Consider the following 6,541-nt stretch of genomic DNA (forward strand, 5'->3'; position numbering starts at 1 on the left):
ATCCTTAACCTAAATTAAACTCTACTACTTATGTATTTTATTAAGATCATTTTTCCTATTAGGAATAAGAGCCTATGTTTCTGAGACTCTAAATGTCTGTGAATCTATTATCTCATACTTCTGTAACTCCAGGTGGCCCTACTTCCTTCTGAGGAATATCCAGTGGGAAAGAACTTCTGGTGCTACTGGACTCATCCCATACGCTGCTGAGGGCATCCCGCACCATTCCCACTGCCCACATTTCCCCAGTACATGACTGTCTGAAACAGCCCTGGTCAGGGTTTGGCAAAATGTAGCCCATGGGTCTCCACCATCAGAATCAGCCCACAACTAAAGCACCACACTGGGAGGTGGGCTGGGAGATCTGCTTTTGTAACAAGCACAGTAGGCTGATGGGCTCCTAACCTGGAGAAGAGGTGGCTGAAGCTCAAGGGTCAGACCCTAAGCTCAGTATGAGGGCTTAGGATACCTGCTGCTGGCCAAGGGCAAATCCCAGTCACAGGTGCAAACATTTCCCGGAGGATTTAATCTGGACTCACATTCAATTCCTCATAGGCTTCAGCTTCCCCTCTGTGAACCACCACCATCCTGAGGCTCAGTGTTGTTGTTATTAGAAAGGAGGAGGCAGTCTAGGAGATGAACCTGCCTCTCTCAGCAGTCTGAGCACAAACTAGCATTCCAGGGTTGGAAGCATCTTAGGCGTCCCCTGCACCTCAGTGAGTAAGAGAATTTTGTCCCTAAACACAAGCACACAATCAAGAATCCCTATGCATTCCAGGAAAGCCAACAACTGGAAGGAAAGACTCTATCTTAAGCAAATAAAAGAACTGGTGGAGGCGTGGGCCTCTCGCTGTCTCCTGACGCAGCCAGTTCTAGCCTCAGCATTGGACAGTTCTTTCTTGTTTGAATCAAATTCTTTTCCATGTACTTTCTGAACTCTGTCTCCTGAACCAAAAAGTCTTGCTCCTCTCTGTGATTCATTCTTTCTCCTGCCCTCTGTGCCTCCACTTCCCCACTCCCACTCAGTGGAAGTTGTTTGGCCCTTACTCTGAGATGAGAGTACGAATTGGGTCTAATGGCTACCCTCCAGTTGCAGGCAGAGGACCACCCTCCCCAGCATGATTTTCTTCATTAAATGTAAAGGTGGAGAAACAGTGACCTGATTTCTTGGGCAAGTTACCAAATGTCTCTGAGATTCGACATCTACCTGGTAGATTGGGGTCATCAGAACCCAAGTGGCTTTTTCATGACTTCCCTAGTTCCCTTGCAGGTGCCATGAGGACATGCAGATGAATGTTACTTGAATTCTGGTTGGTGGCAAACCAACTCCACGATTTTTGCCAAGAGTTACAGAGATGTTAAGTACAGCTAGCCCTGTGTTGGAAAAACTTCCGTGTATCTTGCTGTGTTTTTCCTTGACTCTCACATTTCTACCACACTCACAATACTTCTGACACTCTGGTCACCAAATATGGTGTGGGGGGCATATCAAGCAATACTCTGTGACAACAGCTGGAGAGCCTACCATTTAACTCAATTCTGAAAGTAGTGCCATTTTCACCTAGGAAACTACATGGGTTTGGGGAACTCTATGCCAGGAACTGGGGGCAGAGACCATTCTGTATATTTTCCATTATCTCACAAGCACTAAATGAAGGCTTCTCCTTTGTGGTATCAGAGGATTGAAAGAGAGCAGTAAAGGAATGATTTGGGTCACTCTGAGATACAGCATTATTTAATGCCATAGCCAGCTTGCTTCACTGGTGGTACACATCCTCCTCTTTGGTGAGTTAGTCTGCATTAATGTAGAGTGTGATTATTGTTTATGAGGTTATCAGAGACTGATGTCTTCCCACATTACCTGGGGCTGTCTCCAAATTCCAATCTGGCTTTATTTAAAGTCTTAGAGAACCTGCCCTAGAACATTGATGCCAACCACAGTAATGAGGATGAGTCTAGAGCAGTAGTTCCCCAATCTGGTGGTGCATAAAATCAGCCAGGGAGGTGTTTTGTTTTGTTTTGTTTTGATTTTTTTAGTACCAATACACAGGCTGTACTTCAGACCAAGTAAATACTGCTGGAACTCAGCAGTATTTTTTAAAGCCTCCAAATCATTCCACTGTGCAGCCCAGGTTGAGAATCAGTGAACTACAACAAGGCTGTTTCTTTTCCAGCCCCAGCATTTTCTAGGTGTGTAGGACTGAGGGATGGAGATTGGGGATTGAAAGATTAAAAGCCTGTGGTTTCTCCCTTAAGTCAATGGATTTCATGTTTTCCCCATGGTAAAATGAGGTATATTTACATTTTGCCACATGGTCAATTAAGGAATCCAAAGATGGATGTAATCCCGGACCTCCATGGCCAGTGTCCGGCCAGGAGATACCTCCTTGAGCACTGCCCATCCTGTATCCCAGCTGCCTGGACATAGAGTGGAATTGTGGAGGGAGACTCCTACCTGCAGGAGATCCTATGCACATGTGCCATTTCACCCTGAGACAGGTCAGACATGGTTCTCAGCAGGGAGAGAGGCCCTTTGGAAATGGTTCTTGGTTTTCCTGTTATGTATTTCAGAGGAAAAGTCACCACCAAACTTAATGGCTCAAAGTGCCACTCACTGATTTTACTCATGGATCGGCAATCTGGGCAGGGCTCAGTGGGAATCGTTTGCTTCTGATCCTTGTGGTATGATGAAAGACAGATCAAATGGAGCTGAAGTTCTATTCCCCACAGAGGTCTCCAGGCTCTCCACAGGCAGCTTGAAGTTCCTCACATCATGGCAGCTAGGTTTCAAGTAGTCTAGATTGGAGCTGCAAGATTTCTGGTAACCTATCGTGAGAGGCCCCAGAACGTCACTTTCATTATATTATATTAGTCAAGCAAGTTACTAAAACTTGTCCATAGGCAAGAGAAGGGGAAATGAATTCTATCGCTCACTGGGAAGAGTGACAAAGTATCCGTAGTCATCTTTACCAGGAGTGAGGCCACTGGTGATGGCATATTTTGAATGTGCTTCCAGACTTTATTCTCCCATTCAACGTGCAGACTTGGGATTCTGCCTTGGTCAGCTTGGGCTGCCATAACAAAATATGGTAGACCCGGTTCCTTAAAAAACAGATATTTATTTTCTCACAGTTCTGGAGGCTGGGAAGTCCAGATCAAGCTTCTTGCAAATTCAGTTCCTCGTGAGGGCTCTTTTCCAGACTTGCAGACAGCCACTTTCTCATGGTGCCATCGCGTGGTGCAGAGCTAGGAGGTCTCTTCCTCTCATAGTAGCACTGGCCCTATTGGATCAGGGCCCCACCCTTATGACATCATCAAATCTTCATCACCACCTCATAGGCCTCTTTCCAAATACAATCCCATTGGGAGTTAGGACTTCAGTATATGAATTCTGGAGGGGCACAAACATTTGATCCATAACAGTCTTTAACCCAGAACCCAATATGGACAAGGCCAGTCAGAAAGCAGGTGACTGGTAAAAGGGTGGGCTGGCTTCCAGCTGCAAAGGTTCTGGGTGGGGCAGGCAGCCTACTGTCCATCTGCATCCCCCCTTCAGTGTCTTGGCCTGCAATCAGTGTCTGAGACCACAGTGTAGAAGAGAGTAGTGATATATATTTACACCGTTTTTAAGTGCCTTCAAGTAATTTCATAACAACTCTTCATTCTGTAAATGAAGAAACTGAGTCTTAAGAAAGCACAGTCCCTTGTTTAAGGCCCAACAGCCATGAAGTGGCAAAGTTGGGGTTCAAATGCAAATTTACATGACCCTAAAGCCCATGTTATCCCCCAAGCAAAGCAGAAGGAGGCTGAGTGAATCCACTCAAAAACCATAGTGTTCAGTAAAGTGGTAAAAGCACAGTCTCGGAAGTTAGCCTACCTGGGTTTGAATCCCAACTCTGCCACTTGCTGTGTAACCTTAGGTAAGTGGTATAACCTGTCTGGATGTCAGTTTCCTCATCTCTAAAATGAGAACAAAAATAGCACCTGCCTCACAGGACTTTTGAGTAGATTAATGGGCTGCTCTGTAAAATATTAGAATTATGCCTGGCTGCAGTAAACAGTATACATACTGCCTACTGCAACTTCCCTTCTACTAAACCCCAATTGTGCTGCCCTAGGCCTGCCCCCCCAAGGAGGCCTGGAATCACTGTTATGTCCCCACCCCCAGCAGCCTACATGCCTCGTTCTTTATGCCAAGACCATGTCACAGCTCACATGCGTCCCTCTTAACTAGAGCAAAGACATAGGGTCATTCACTTGGGTGTCCATTTAGGGAGAAACCTCACAAGCAGATTTTATGAATTGCTCCCACTTCCCCTTATCAAGATTAATGGCACAGTTGCCCACGGTCAGTCCTTCTGCGGTCACAGCTAATGACTTCAACCCTCAACACGTTTCCTCTGCATTTGCTTCAGAAAATCATTCTGAACAGCAAGGCTGCTTTAATAGCCACTTGGTACTAATGATGCCTTTTAAGTGCATAAAGAGAATCTCTAAGTACCAAAAGGGAGGCCCATTGACTGGTGACAACAGCTATTGACATTGACACTCAAGGCAAGGTCAGAAAGCTGCTGACCACTGGGACTGCTAGTGGCCTACCAGTGGAGATTTTTTTTTAGTACGTTGGAAAATTCTTCATTATTTTCTGTTGCTCCTCAGGCACACCCACTAGCAGATGGACTGAAGCCTGATATATCCGTATCCAAGCTTACTAGCCTCTCTGCCAGTTTTCATTTGACCTTTAAGATTCAGACCGTATCTAAACTTGTGCTATTTCACTTGATACTTTTCTTTAAATAGACTCACTTTTACACTTTTAAATTAGTGTTTTTGAAAACGAAACATTGTATCACTACCCACTCTTTATGTCCATGCTTCCTTTACTATGTGGCCACTATGACATGTCCAGCTGGTCAGGAGGCAGCTTGGTAGCATGATGAAGAACGTGGATAAAGGAAGCAGAGCAAGCTGGGTTCATATCCTGGCCCAGCACTTAGTATCCAGGTGATGGTCAGCAAGTGACTTAATCTCTCTGAGCCTCAGCTTCTTCATAGTAAAATGGGATAAAACTAGAACTTAGTTCATGGGGTACTGGTGGGGAAGAACTAGTTGATGGATGTTAGGTGTTTAGCTCAGGAACAGGCACACATGCTCAAAAAATGCTGGCTATTACTGTGTCAACTTGCTCCCTGCAGAAGGGACCAACAGCCTCCGCCTGTCATTCATGTCCCTGCTGTGATCATGAGGTAGTCTGTACTCCTGAGGATCTCATGTGTCACCTCACTGTGAGGTCCCAGTTCTGTCAGCAAAGGGCCACTTCCCAAAGATGGAAGCTGGGTGTGTGTTGTCACTTCTTCTGGGTTGTCACACAAAAGAAGCATTGTGTTGCAACCACACTTGCCTTCTTTCAGGGCACTGACTCCCCTCCCTCACTGGGAAGTGTGTTCCTTTTCATTCCTAGCTATTATCTCAACACCAAGCTCCCATCTCCCAGGGAGCCAGATCTAGCACACGGTGTCCACCATCCTGTCTAGTCCTTGATCATTCATCTCAATATTTCATGAAAAGATGCCAACTTTCCACTTCTGTGATACATTGGCCTTTGGTCTCACTTTCTGATCAGACTTTTGGTGGTGATGGTTGGTGTTTAGGTGCCCCCTGTGAGTTGGGGCAGAGCAGCAGGCAAGGCCACTATCAGGAAGGAGGTTCCTGAGAGCTGGTTGGGGCCAGGAGGGGTATTGCAGAAGAGTGGCCTATAAACCTTTAGAGAGCAAAAAGAGAGAGGCAGGAATATGTGGGACAGAAGCAAAGTGGAGCCTGGACTGAGGTAAGGAAATGAAATGAGGACGTGAATTTGAATTGATATTGAGGAGATTAGCTTAGAGACTTCGGAGTGTGAGGAACAAGTTGTAGGGAGAGTAAGGGTGGGACATTCAGGAAACTCAGGCTCCTCATGCTGTACATCCCACGGACTTGCCTTAACATACAGCATGCTGTGTATCGCACACGAAGCAGAAGGGAGTAAGGCATTAGTACATCTGTCACAAAACTGAATTCTCTAATATACATTTGAACCAAAGCATGGCTACGCCAAACTGGGATGCAGGCGGTATCCCTTTGACTGTGGGCAAGGGGGATGTGGAGCCCAGGGAAGGGTTAGAAGCTCCGTCTGCAGTGACTCACACACTCTCTTCATCTAATTCTCAGCTACTGCTCAGCCCCATCCCGTAACTGTGACATTTGACATATGACACCCATGAGTTTCACTTGACCCCTTTGTCGGGTGCCATTAAATGGCTTGAAGTTAAAATGTTAATTATCATTAATCATTTTTTATGAAATGGCTTTGCCAAGTCATAAATTCAGCAGAGAGAGGCCTCTCTCATGGAGCTGACAGTTTACGGAATACTGACCGTCCATGAAGGCACTTGAGTATGTAGACGTTTCTTGAGGTGTTAGTTACAAAGAGAAAAATGAATGCCTACAGGTGGGATGTGAATGACAAAGAGTGACTTGGGACAAAAAAAGAAAGCGATGTCAG

This window comes from Manis javanica, chromosome 17, assembly GCF_040802235.1.
Source record: "Manis javanica isolate MJ-LG chromosome 17, MJ_LKY, whole genome shotgun sequence".
Lineage (NCBI taxonomy): Eukaryota > Metazoa > Chordata > Mammalia > Pholidota > Manidae > Manis > Manis javanica.